Consider the following 14608-nt stretch of genomic DNA (forward strand, 5'->3'; position numbering starts at 1 on the left):
CAGGTGTGGTGAGACATGCCTGAAGTCCCTGCTTCTGAGGGTGTTGATGCTGGTGGGTTTCTTGAGTTCAGGCTCCTTCATGAATGGAGGGCTATGAGTTTGCCTAAAGAGGGGGAGAGCATCATAGGATGTATAGATTCAGAAAGTCCAAGTGTCTAAGATGATGGTGGTGGAGTCCTTGAGTAGCTTTCACACGACTGCCAGGGTGAGATAAGAAGACTCAAGCAAAAACAAAACTATAGAGGTTATTTGTTCTTTGAATGTTTGATAGAATTTATTTGTGAATCTATCTACTCTGGGGGCCTTTATACATGGAACACCATTAATGGTTTGTTTATGTCCTTCTTCTGAAGTTGGTTTATTTAGACTCTTTCCTGTTTTGTCCATTGGATATTTCTGTAAATATCCAATCATTTCTTTTGTACTGTAAATTTTGTTGACATCTAGCTATGTGCGAGATATTCTGATAGTTTTCTTTATTTCTTCTTGATTTACTTTATTATTTCTATTTTGGTAATTTGATCTTCCTCTATAACCTTTTTAAAAATAAAATTTGCTATTGTTTCATCATTTGTGTTGGTCTTCATAATTGTTCTTTGAATTCCTATTTTGTTTATTTCTCCTTTGATTTTATTTCCCATTTGGAGTTTGCTTTTGGTGTATTTGTTTGTTCATTTTCCAACTTCTTCAATTATAAACTAAATTCATTAGTTTTATATTTCTCCTTCCTTTTAATGTAAGCATTAAGGGATAGAAATCTGTTGCTGAGTACTGCTTTGACTGCACCCTGCCTTTCATTTGTCCTTTCCAAGTTTTACTAACATAAGTACAAACCAATAACCTCACAGTCTCTTGGTAATATGCTAGACTGAACTGGACTCAAATCTTTGCTAAAATAAATGACCAGACAAATATAGACATTTAGGTTCAGTCCAAATTGATAGACTTGAAGTCAACTGAGAACATGTGCACCAAGAAACAGTCTATAGAAACAACTGAGGAGTAAGCTTGGTTGGGTTGGATTGGGTTTCAACTCCATTGTGCCAAAGAGTTAGTTTGTGTTTTTGCTTCCTCTTTCTTGGGAGCTCTCTGCTACCCCACCCCCTCAAGTTCTCATCTGTTTGTTTTGGCATTGAGTAGAGAGAACCTCTTCCTGTGCCTCCCATTACATATTTGTGGAACAGGAGAGACTTTGCAAAGGGCAAACCCACAGCTTTAGCAAGTGAGAAGGGTCAAGGCTCTGTCATGGTTTCAGGGGTTAAATATCCAAGACCACCACCAATGCCAACCTGGGCAATCATGGAAAGAAAAGTAAACCCAGAACTTTCTTCCCACTTCCATCTCCCATTAGATGTGAAGAGAACTTTGTCTAATTTAGAGACTCATAAGGCATTCAGTGATCTTCACAGCTGCAGAGATCAGAAAGATGCATGACATACAGGATGGAAAGACACTTAGATTGGGGGTCCTAGTACCTGGATTTGAACCCTGGTTTGTTACTACTTGTACTGCTCTCTGTGCCTAGGTGTCCTTCTCCATAACTGAGAGCTGAACAATAGCTTCCTATTGCCTTTAGTATGAAACACAGACTCTTCAGCGAGGAATTTAAAGCCCTTCATCATCTTGATCATGCCTGCCTTTGTACCACTGCCCTTCATGTCCTTTAACACTAACTGTTAACACCGCACACAGTGGGTGATTAGTGAAAGCTCATTGGATTAGATCAGATTAGACCAGTTCATATCTGAGGATTGGTCGGTGACTGATTTCTGTGGCAGAACAAAGGTAACAGTGACTTTTAGAATGTTTTATTCTTTCACCAGGATGGACAGAAGACTGAAGGCAATGCCATGTAAAGGGTGGATATAGAAACAAGAGCTGCCTAGTTTGGGGAAAAGCTAATTGTATCCCCAGATTTTTGAAGGAAATTCATACAGAGAAGTTCTCTTGGGAGACACTGTCCTAGAATTCAGCAAAAAGGAAGTCATGGCCAGCTGGTGAGCAGACCCCAAGGGGCAAAAGATTTAGAATTGCCTTCAAGGGGCCTTAGGGATCATCATCTGGTCCAACCCTTTCATTTTACAGGTGAGGAAACTGAGGCCTAGAGGTTAAAATGACTTGCCTAAGTTGACACATGTATTAAATGTCATGGACCCCAGGCTTGGATCCAGGTACTTTGATTCCAAGTTCAGCTGCTTTCACTATACCAGCTTTCCTCTATTTACTCCCATTCACACTATTCTCTTCAGAGAGGGACCTTGGGAAGTTCAACAAAAGGGAATATAAGATCCTTGAAAGCAGAAAGCAAGCCCTTTTAAAAATCTTTGCCCCCTCCCCCCTGCTTCCTCCCCACCCCATGCCTAGTGCAGTGCCTTGCACGTCTCTCAGTATTTTAAGAATCCATGGTCTCTTACATGTGGGTATTGACTCCTATATTGTACAAGTGATTGTGCATTGGGTAGATGCCTACTGCACAGCAGAGAAGGAGGGAGGAAGGGCTGGGGGTCCTTGCAGAAATGTAGGACCTATTCAGCCAATAATTTAGCAAACATTTACTTTGCAGATTGGAAGAGATTGGCGGGGGAAACTGGAACAGCAATACATACTTGGTGACAGGCATTTTTTGGCCCCCATGCCCACCCCTTTTGCCCAACACTTCCTTCATGCCTTCTCTCAGCAAACGCCAAGGTTACCTCCCTGAGGAGCAAAGCTCTCCAAGGCTGCTTCTGGAGAGGCTACACCAGAAGAGAGAATGGAGTGAAGCCAGATGAAAGAAGAGCTCACCTGAGGTTATGCACTGTAGGGAGGTAAGGGGCCAGAAGCTACCACGGGAGAGAACTGTGTTTCAATTAATTTTTCCTCCCGGCTAAATGCTAAACCCACTTATTTCTACCTGCCAAAGGAGAATCAGTGCTGTTGGTGATGTCTACATTTCTGCATTCTGGGACAAGATCCCAGTTGCCTGTCCTAGTTAACCCATCTTCAGGAGATGAGTTGGTGTAGATGTGCTTAGAGGTTGAGGATTAGGGCCTTTTTTAGTAAAATGATCAGCCCTGGTTGGGCTACAGTAATCAATAGTTATGCTGGCCCCAAGTCACTAATTCTGGCCAGTTGGAGAGACATAAATAACATCATTATGGGGAACAGGAAGTACCAAGAAGCCCGTAGAGAAGATGACCTAGAAAAGCCCCATTTCCCTGGGTCTGTGCTAACTGATTGGGATGGGCCAATATCTGGAATGTGCTTTTGACTGGCTGGTGCAGAATGGAGAAGCAGAGGCTTCCTGGGATATTGGTTAATCTACCTAATGCTGAATATGGCATCTAATTCATTCTCAGGAATAAATCTCTATCGCATAAGTCACAAACATTCCAGGATTTGGAGGGAGGAATAACTCTGGGCATAACGTTTGGGTAAACAGCACAGTATGCAAGACAAAATCACATTGTCCCTTTCTGGAATTCTTTGGCTTTAATTTCTGAAGTTCGGTGTCTTGGAAAGAGCAATGGATGTAGAATTAGAAGACCTGGGCATGAGTCTCTTTAACCTCCCTGAGAGTCAGTTTCCTAATTTGTGAAATGAAGGGGTTCAACTAGAAGGTTTCTGAGGTTCCTTTCAGCTTGAAATCAATGATGCTAAGCAACTATTGTTGCCCATACATTTCACACTCGTGAAGTTGATTTTTAAAAAAGACCCAGTGATAGAACTTGTAACCAACTTGACCGGTAGAATACAAGAGAAATGTGTCTAGACAACAGCTCCCTTGAAGAAGATCCTGGGGTCTTTGAGTAAAGTTGGATAGCCACTTGTTGGGTACATTGTTGTTGGAATTCTGGCTCAGCTATGGATTGAACTAGATGGCAGCTCACTTCCCTTCCTGACTTTCTTCCTTTTCCCCCCATTCTCGGAGTCTTTTTAAAATGACTTGTTTATTTTATTCTGAACTTAAGAAATAAAACAAGCATTTCCATGACAAAGTGGAATAGAAAAACAGGACTCTACCTGAAATTGCAGATCCATTGTGTACAACTTGCTATTCCTTCCAAATATACGGTTATGTGATTTTCTTTTTTTCCCCTTCCCCCCAAACTTCGAGATGGCTACCAGTAGACACAAATATCTCTTTCTCTCTCTTCCATCCAGTGTGAGTTCTTTTTTCTGGATACAAACAGCATCTTCCTTTAAGGGGTCTTTGTGGTTAATTTGGGTATTTATAATAGTCAGAATGACTTGGTTGCTTAATTTTGTTCTTAACACAATATCGCTGTTACTGTATACCACATTCTCATGGATCTGCTCATTTCACTCTTCATTATTTCGTGGAGGTGTGTCTAGGCTTTTCTAAAATCATTGAGTGCATCATTTCTTAGAGCAGAGTAATATTCCATCCTGAACATATGCCCCAATTGAGCCATTCCCCATTGACAGGCATCCCACAATTTACAGATCTTTGCCACCACAAAGAGCTACTATAAACATTTTAGAATATATGGGCTCTTTTCTTTTTTTCCCTAATCATTTTGGGAAAAAAGACCTAATAGTGGTATTGCTGAGTAAAAGGGCATAGGCAATTTAATAACTCTTTGGGCATAATTCCAAATCTCTTTCCAAAATCAGTTCACATATCCACCAACAATGAACTAAGGTCCTATTTTCGCCATATCCCCTCCAACATTTGTCATTCTCCCCTTCTATCATTTAGCCAATCTGATAGGTATAAGAAGATCTCTCAAAGTTGTTTTAATTTGCATTTCTCTAATCAATAATGATTTAGAACATTTTTTCATGTGACTATAAATGTTTTTATTTCTTCATCAGAAAACTGCTGTTCATATCCTTTGACCATTTATCAACTGGGAATGACTTGTATTCTTACAAATTTGACAAAGATCTTTAGACATTTGAGATATGAGACCTTTATCTGATAAACTGTCTACAAAAATTTTCCGCTTTCAGTTTTCTGCTTTCCTTCTGATCTTGGTTACATTTGTTTTATTTGTACAAAACCTTTTTAATTTGATGTAATCAAAATCACCCCTTTTACATCTCACTACCCTCTCTGTCTCTTGTTTGTTCATAAATTGTTCACCATCCAGAAGTTTGTCAGGTAATGCATTCCATGTTCTTCATATTTTCTTGTACTATCTCCTTTTATATCTAGGTCATCTATCCATTTTGACCTTATCTTGGTAAATGGTGTAAAATCTTGGTCTATGCCCATTTTCCACCAGACCGCTTTCAAGCTTCCCCAACAATTTTTTAACCAAATAATGAATTCTTATCCCCCAAACTTAAGCCTTTACGCTCACCAAACACGAGGTCACTATATTCATTTGCTGCTGTAGATTGCACGTCTACTCTGTTCCACTCATCTGCCATTCTGTTTCTTAGCCAGCACCAGAGAGTTTTGACAATCACTGCCTTATAATGTAGGTGAAGATCTGGTTCTGCTGAACCCCTTTCCTTTGCATTTCTTGACTTACTTCCATCTCAGAGCTTCAGTGTCATCCTGTGTGTGCACATGTAGCTTCATATTTAATCCTATTACATTTCATCTTACTACCTCATTGTTCTTCCCTTGTAAGATCCGTTTGGATTCTGTCATCTGATGTGTTATCTCCCAGTTTTGCATGATCTGAAAATGTGGGAAGCATTTCATTGAAAATGAATATCATGTAAATATCACGTCAAGGGCAATGGAGAAGTGCCATTTTCTTCTCCAGCCCATGTTATAGATGAGGAAACTGAGGCAAACAGGGCTAAGTGACTTGCCCAGGGTCACATAGCTTAGTATCTGAGGCTAGATTTGAACTCAAATAGATGAGTCTTCCTGACTCCAGGCCTAGCACTCTGTCCACTGTACCACCTACCTGCCCATCATCTGCAGAAAAGGGGGCAAGAACTCACTTTTCAGAGGGTTGTTTACAAGAGGGAACAGTTTATAAACTATTAAATGCCATAGAAAAGAGCCCAGCTGTTTCTGTTGCTTTGTTGACTTAACAGGTAGCTATGTGCTCATGGTGGGAGATGCTGTTGCAACAATGAGGGAGTTTCTGAGAAGTGAAAACTCATTGGGTGTGTTGTTGCAGATAATAAACACCCCCAGGTTAATCAGTGTAACTTCAGTGACTCCAACTTGTGTGACGTTCAATGGAGAGAGAGAACAAAACACCTGTGAGGCTGATTCCCAGCAACTGGCAAAAAAGACCAGATGTGCTTTCTGTCTTGGTCCATAATGGGAGAGAGAGAGCACTGGTCTTGTTGGGGTTAGGAGAGTCATGAGTTCAAATCTCACCTTTGAAACTGAGATAGAAAACAGGCCAATTCCTTCCTCTCTCTGGGATTTAGCTTTCTCATTTGTAAAATGGGCATCATAGTACAGTAGAGAGAGCGCAGGCTCTGAAGCCAGACAATCTGGGCTTGCATAACACTCCACCTCTAACTCTGGGCAGATCAATCTCTATATCACCCTGGCAAGTTACTAAGTCTCTGTCTCTTTTTCTCTCTTGTGAAATGATAATGTTGACTAGATGGCTTCTGAAGTCCCTTTACGCTCTAGAAATATGAAATAATACACTAGACCTTCAATGACTAGCACCTTTCAATTTACCTTTGTATTATATATAAATATACATAAATTTAATATACACACAAATATATGTATATACATGTATGTGTGTATATATACAAATATATCTATATACATATGTATTAATTCGTCTATATACATGTTGTTTCTGCTAGTAAAATGCTTCTTTGGGGCCAGGGACTTTTCCATTCTTATTTTTATACTATGTTTAGCAGCCCTCCCAGTACACACCAGGCATTTAATAAATGCTTATGGATTAAATGACCAATTTAAAGGATTGGTTTGGGAAGCTTGTATGATAATGCACATTAAGTATTTTGCAGGAGAGTTTGGTGTAGGGGAAGGAAACATGGTATAGTGGAGAGAAAGCTGATCTCAGACTCAGAAGACCTGAGTTCAAGTCCTGTTTCTGACACACACTGGCTGTGAGACCCTGGACACCCTCAGTGTCCCCAAAAGTTGCAGAGCAAATAGTGACCTGCATTGGTAGAAGACGCATCTCACCAGGAGTTCTGTACACTGATGAAATTGTGTCTGTTTTCTCAGAAAAAAAGCTATGTTAGCTATTATCATTCATTTACTTTATGAGCCTCATGGGGTTCTGAAGAGAAACACTTCTCTGAGTCTGCTGTAGCCACATAAGCCTGTATTGTCAAGGTTCTGAGGTTTTGTTGTCTTGTATCTTCTCCAGTGAAGGTCACAACCGTTCTTCACCTTAAGAAGGAAAGGACCTCAGAGACTTTCTAAGTCAGCTTCCTTATTTTACAGATGAGGAAGTTGAGGCCCAGAGAGATTGTTGAGCAGTCTATCCATTATGCTTTCCACAGTGACAGTGGCAAGACATGAATCTGGGGCTTCTGACTTTAAAGCTGATAGAGTTTTCACTGTGTTATTCTGTCTCTCCAGTGAGTTGGCATGGCACAAAAGGACCCTTGCTTGGTGGTCGATCATCTAGGGATAAGTATCTCTATGATTTAGGTTCTTTGCAGCCCAGGGTAAACAGGTATCCTCCAGGGCCCAGACCTCCATGTACTTCAGTGTAACCCTGGGGAAATACAGAAAAATCCTGCTGGGCCTTAGCACACACCAGACACCACCACTAGACACCATCCCACCTCAGCACGAGGTAAGCTGCCAGACCCCTATAGCCTCCAGCAGCACCAGTCAATCCACACCCCACCCCCACAGTGCAACACCAGACACAAGGGTCCCCCATGGGTCCCAGGGCAAGATCAGCATAGCACCAGGTAAATAGCCAGGGCCTGTAGTCATTAATACAAGAAGCCAGAGACAGTGCCCCTTCCATCCTGGGAACAGAGCTCAAATTTGAAGAAAGGAAAAAGGCCAAAAAAGGGAGTAGGGGATGAATAGAAAACAAAACAAAACAAAACAAAAATAATCTGACCATAGAAAGTTATTATGGTGACAGGGAAGACCAAGATACAAACTCAGAAGACAGCAATGTCAAAGCACCTGTGGGCAAAACCCCAAAGAAAACGGGAAGTGTTTTCAAGCCTAGAAAGAACTCTTGGAAGAGCTCTTGAAGGAGCTTAAACAGGTAGAAGAAAAACAGGGAAAAGAAATGAGAATGATGCAAGAAAATTATGAAAAAAAAGATTTAAAAGCTTGGGAAACTGCTTAAAAAGTAGAATTGACCAGATGGAAAAGGGGATACAAAAATCCATTGAAAAAACAGCTCCTTAAAGAGTACAGTTGGTCAAATGGAAAATGAAGTACAAAAGGTAATTGAGGAAAACACCTTAAAAGTTAGAATTGGGCAAGTGGAAGCTAATGACTCCATGAGACATCATGAATCAATCAATTCAAAAGATTGAAAAAAATGTAAAATACCTCACAGAGAAAAACAACTGACCTAGAAAATAGATCCAGGAGGGACAATGTCAGAATCATTGGACTACCTGAAAGTTATAATCAAAAGGAGGACCTGGACAGCATCTTTCAAGAAATTATCAGGGAAAACTGCCCTTATATCCTGGAAGTAGAGGGTGGAATAAGCATTGAAAAAATCCACCAATCACCTCAGGAAAGAGATCCCAAAATAAAAACCCCAAGGTTTTTCAGAACTATCAGGTCAAGGAAAAAATACTGCAAGTGGCCAGAAATAAACAATTCAAATATTGGGGTGTCACAATCAGGGTCACACAGGACTTGGCAGCTGCAACATTAAAGGATTGGAGTCCATGGAACATGATATTCCAGAGGGCAAAGGAGCTAGGACTACAACAAAGAATCACTTACCCAACAAAATTGAGCATAATACATCGAGGGAAAAAATGATCATTCAGTGAAATAGAAGGATTTCAAGCTTCTATAAGGAGAAGATCAAAATTAAAACAAAAATTTACCTTCATTATCAAGACCCAAGAGAAGCACAAACAGGTAAAAAGAGAAAACAGAAGGGATTTAATAGAGTTAAATTGTTTACATCCCTACACAGCAAGGTGATACTTGTAATTCTTTTTTTTTTTTAAAGCAATCGGGTTTAAGTAACTTGCTCAAGGTTACACGGCCAGGTGTTTCTGGGTGGGTGCTAAGTGTCTGAGCCTGGGATTCAATCCCCTAGTCATCCCAACACTGGAGCCGGTGTTCTTACTCGCTGTGCTACCTGGCCACCCCTGAAATGTAGCATTCTTTAGGCACAAGGCAGAAAGGAGAAATGGTGAAGATGTATTTTAGGGTCCTCTACCTCCCTTCCTCTCCTAGGATCCTCTTTTGGCTCCTTCACCACCTAACATAGATAGTCAATGCCTCCTGGATTGTAGGGTCCCCCATTTGTTTTCTCTGTTCATTGTCCCATATTTCCAAGACTTATTTGCTTTTCATCCCCCTACTCTTCTTCGAAACCTTGCTGTCCTGTGACCTACCTTTCCCCAGCTTTTCTCTCTGTGGGCTCATCTGATGCAGTGATTTGTACTAAGGTGTTCAAAACTGGTTCATTTGTTACTCCTCAGAGGTACAATTTGGATTCATTGGGTTTGTTTTGGATTTTGAGAAGGTTTTCTGTGAGAGATAGCAAAGCCCTGAATTTGAAGGGAATCTGAAGATAAAGGTCCCATATTGCCTGCTCCTTACTCCCTGTGAGACCTGGGACAAGTCAGATCAACCCACTGATAATCAGTTTCCTCATCTGTAAAATAAGAGTGCTGGCCTTAGGTGACCACTAAAGTCCTCTGAAGCTCAAACTCTTTGCTGGCTTCCATGGAGAGAAGGTAGAGAGGCTGAGAACAAAGGAGTCAGAAGAAGTTGATCCCTGACAAATGGGTAGGAAACTGGTGTCCTCCAACCAAAGGACTCAGGGTTAAAGGAGAGAAGGAAAAATAGCCTTTTAATACTCCCACCTGGAGAGGAAAAGATTGAATGTACAAGCTCATCTCTGAGTGATATGATTCAGCTGCAGGAATCCTTCCCCTCTGCTCTAAAAATAGCAAACAGGGACCCCCTGCCCCAAATCAGAGGCCCTGGGGGATAAAGGTCCTGGGGGTGGTTCTGTTCTGTTCTGTTTCCTCCCTGGAAAAGGACTAAAGGAGAGGGTTCCAAGTTCGTCAGGGGGGGTCAGGAGTGCCTGCCAAGCTTCCCAGCGTGGAAGGAAAGAGGGCAGATGTTCACAAAGCCACAGTTTACAGAGCTGAGAATCCCAGCAACAGGCAGGCAATCCCTTCTCTGGGTGCACATCTGGGGCCCAGGAGAAGGTGCTGCCAACACCCTCCTCGAGGGAAGGATGGAGCCAGCCCAGAAAGTGCAAGCAGTCAACCTTTGGCTGCCTGAGGCTGGAAGGAGATGAAAAGCCTCGAACATCGACCAGCTCCCTCACTGTGAGGCTGGCTGCTCCCTCCAGCAGGGCCCCCAGTTTTATGGTGGGTGGGACAGGATTCAGGACTTCAACCCTCTTTATGGTAGAGTTTATGAATTTAGGAGGTGCCCACTGGCCCTTCGAAGTGACACATTAAGATAACAAAGCTTGCCAGGAGCCAGGAAGTGTGTAATGGCACCCGCAAGGAGTGAGGAAGGTTTGCCAAGAGTTTTTCCTGGATTTGAGGTAGCCCAGAGGGAAGCTGACAAGTGAAATTATCAAGGACTTCTGAGGAGGGGCTGCTCCCCATCCCACCCCACTGGTACATTCCCCTTCTCCACCAGACCCTCTGGGTATACCCTCTACCCTTCACTTCTAGAGCTGAACCCCCTCTGCCCTGCCCTCCCAACAGTATGTAAGTGGGCCCCCACAGGGAGTGTGCTGCTAAATGCTTAACACACACATATGTACTACAGGACACACTTTACATTTAATCTTCATTATCAACCTTTTATCTTCCTTTTCTCACTTTCTTAAGTCTAGACAATCAAAACTATAAATCAAGCCCTGATTTATAGTGTTTAGCAAATGCTTACACTGAAAATTTAACAACTAGCTTCTGGAATTGGGCGCTTCCTCCAGCACCCCTTCCCGCCCATTCCCTCTCAGCAGCTATCCCAGGGGTTAATCATCCTTGGCCACATGGTGGATAGACTTCCTCGATGAGTTCTTTCAGATCTTTTAGTTTGTAGTTGCTGTTTTAAATTCTAACAAGAGATCTTTAGAGACAAATATGAAGGTCTAATACCTGGGGCGCTCGACCAGAGATGTATTTGACCAAGTGGACACCCCTCCCATTTTCGCTATCTTCGTTCTGGCTGTAAAGTGCCTTTGTCCCATGCTCCCATTCAGGACTTGGTCTCAGACATTCTCATGCTAGTATGAAATTGCCAATAAGTTTCTTTCCAGGAGTGTTTGTGGGGGGTACAATGCCTTTGCAGGGGCTACATCCCATGCCTCAAACGCTCTCCCTCTTTGCCTCCCTCTCTCAGAATCCTCGTTTTCCCTCCAAGTTTATTCGTGCACTAGCTCCTCCATGAAGCCTGTTCTGACCTCCTCAGTAGCTAGATAATGAGATGCTTGTGAAAAATCACTTAGTACAGTATCTGGCATAGTATTAGACACTGATTTCCTTCTCCCTCTCCCCTTTCTCTCCTGAGCTGTCATTAATTTGCATGCATTTTATGATTTTATGGGGTTTTCTTATTGTAATGTTATCTATCTATCCATCCATCCATCTATCTATCTATCTATCTATCATCTATCAATCTCTCTATCTATCTATCATCTATCTATCTCTCTATCTGTCTATCTAATATATATTATATATACACATATCATAATGATATATCTAATATATATTATATACACACATATATGTATACACACGTGTAAATATACATATGTATTTTTCCGTATCTTAATGTTATTTTCCCCAGTAGAAGTAGGTTCCTTTATGACAGGAAATGTTTATCTTTCTTCTTTTGATTCCAGAACCTTAACTTACTTCCATTTAGCATAATGACTGACACAGAGTAGAAAAGCAAGGGGCTCTTCCTGGCACTCCAGGAATCATACCAAGGAACCACCCACTCACTCAGCCCTTGTTGTCTAGCTTGTTTTTTGGAGATGGGAATCTCACTGTACTTCCAAGAAGCCTGGGGGTGCTTCATGCAACACACACACAGGCCTTTGTGGTATACTGTGGTTCTATGTGTAAAGCAAGTCTCATTTAAAAACAGGTCTCTTTAATTTTAAATAGACCATTGGACTGTTTTGTATAAATGTCCTAGGTGAGCAAACTATTTCCAAACATTTCAGTTAATGATGATTACTAGATGTCTCAACGTTTTCATCATCACCATGGGCCAATATTGCCTGGGATAACAAAATAATATTCAGCACTGAGTATAGGCCAGAGGTCAATGTAAATAGCATGGACACAGATTGTGGATATTTTATCTCCCACTAATTCTACTCCCCTTCAAGGTAGCCAGACCTGCCTCTATCTCTTTTCTCTCACTGTTTCTCTTGCATTAAATGTTTTCCCCCACTTGTCTCTAAATCCTTCCTATGCTTCACAGCTCATTTAGAATTCTATCACCTTCAGATGGTTCCCTTGCTAGGTTCTTGTGTGTGCCTACTCTTCCCCACAACAGTCACTATGTGTATGGGTGAAAAAGTGTTACCCATGTTTAGGGGTAGACTGCTACATTTTGATTTCTCTTCTTTTGGCTTCCATTGAGTAAATGCTATGAGGACTGTTGATTTTTGCCTTATCATTAAGTAAATGATAATTTTAAAAGCATGATTAATTTTTAAGAGCCAATGGTGTCACAAAGACTGGTTTTGCAAAAATGGGATGCACACCACTGGGGGCTCAGGAGCTATGGTGCCAAAGAGTAAGAATGTATCCCACCTCCTTCCATAATCCCTACTTTCTGTATTGTATTATGTATGTATGTATGTATTTATGTATTATATTTATTTATATTATTATATTTATGTATTATGTATGTATGTAATGTATTACTTTACTTCAAAAGAAGGCAATGCCTTGAGAGAAGTGACTGCCTTGCTTTCTTTTATTTGTATCTTCAACATTTAACCTACTGTCTCATACATAAACCCAGTGTCTCACACATACTACGAACTTAGCAAATGTTCTGTTTCTCTGTCTGTTTGTCTGTCTGCCTCTCTCCACATGGTTTACTACATTTAGCAGTCTCTTTCCTGGTCCTTCATAGCATTGGCATTCAATTCAATACGAGTATTTATTGAGCTCCTACTCTGTGCCAGACGTTGTGCTAAGCAGTGAGAATACAAAAACATAAGCAACAACAAAGGCCCCTCAAAAACAGAAAGGGCACCTCTCCTCAGGGAGCTTACACCTAGCATCCACACAGGTGAGTGAATAAAAAGTCATTCAAGAAGTGAGGGCTCCCTAAGGATTCCCTGGCTCCATCAGCCCCTTGGCCTGACTCACTCAAAAGAAGGTTTCTGTGGCATGCCCCGGTCATGCGCCATTCTAGGCCAGCTTTTTCTAGGCTTATGTAAGCCCAGCACTCCTGGCAGCTAGGTGGTGCAGTGAATAGAATGCTGGACTTGGAGACAGGGAGACAAGTTCAGATCCTGCCCTGGTAACTTATAAACCGTGTGGCCCTGGGAAAATCATTTACTGTCTTTCAACATTGGTTGCTCTACATATAAAATGCAGATAATAGCTGTTTCTACTTCCAAGGGCTGTTGTGAGGATTAAGTGAAATAACATGTGTAAAACCCTTTTCAAACCTTAAAGCACTATAGAAATGCTAACCATTAAGTCTGGCTGACTAATTGACATTAACTGATGACCAGGCACAGTGGTGGGGGCTCAGGAGCTAGATAACATTTAGAAAACACCCCCTCAACCCTGAGGCTAAGCCTAGATCCCTGAAGGGATATAGGAACCACTCTCTGGGGACCCATCTTGTTAGTGCAAGTGGGAATTCAGATAGCTCCAGTCTACATGTCAAGTCAAGAAGCATTTATTAAGGTTTATTTAATAATAAACTATCCCCACCCCCAGCCCCACTCCTGTGGGTACTATGTGTTAGGCACTCTATACTAAACCAAACAAAGACAGGCAAAAACAGTCCCTGCCTCAAACAGCTCCTACTCTAAAGAGGAATAAGAGATAATATGCAAACAGCTACCTATGAACTAGTTGTATACAGCGTCAATGGAATGCGTTGTTTGTGCTTCATTTCTGAGGAGGACCAGTGACATCAGGGAGTGATGTCTTGACTTGCTCACAAATTGGATTTAAATGAGGCAGACTTGCACAAAATCATCAGCCTCACTCTTTTCCAGAGTTACCAAAGTCCAGGCAAGACAAAAGTCAGCATGGCTGGTGATGGTTCAGGGTGCAGTGACTGATGTCTGACCAAGCCTTCTACCACCTTCATGAACATAACAACAAACTGTTTTCATTCCCTCATTCTGCTGGGGGAAGTCTTCACCTGTTTGGAGTAGAGACCCCCTTCCCTCCCCACATTCACCAAAGGGCTTGAGACCTGTCTGTTGCTCTCAGCCTGGTTTAACCTGTCTGCCAAGACAGTTTTACTGGGGCGTGGTTGCTGTGCACGCTACAGCTTCTTGGGTGACAG

The sequence above is a fragment of the Petaurus breviceps genome, unplaced genomic scaffold, assembly GCF_028583685.1.
Source record: "Petaurus breviceps papuanus isolate PSGF00001 unplaced genomic scaffold, PetGlider_PUasm1.0 173, whole genome shotgun sequence".
Taxonomy (NCBI): domain Eukaryota; kingdom Metazoa; phylum Chordata; class Mammalia; order Diprotodontia; family Petauridae; genus Petaurus; species Petaurus breviceps.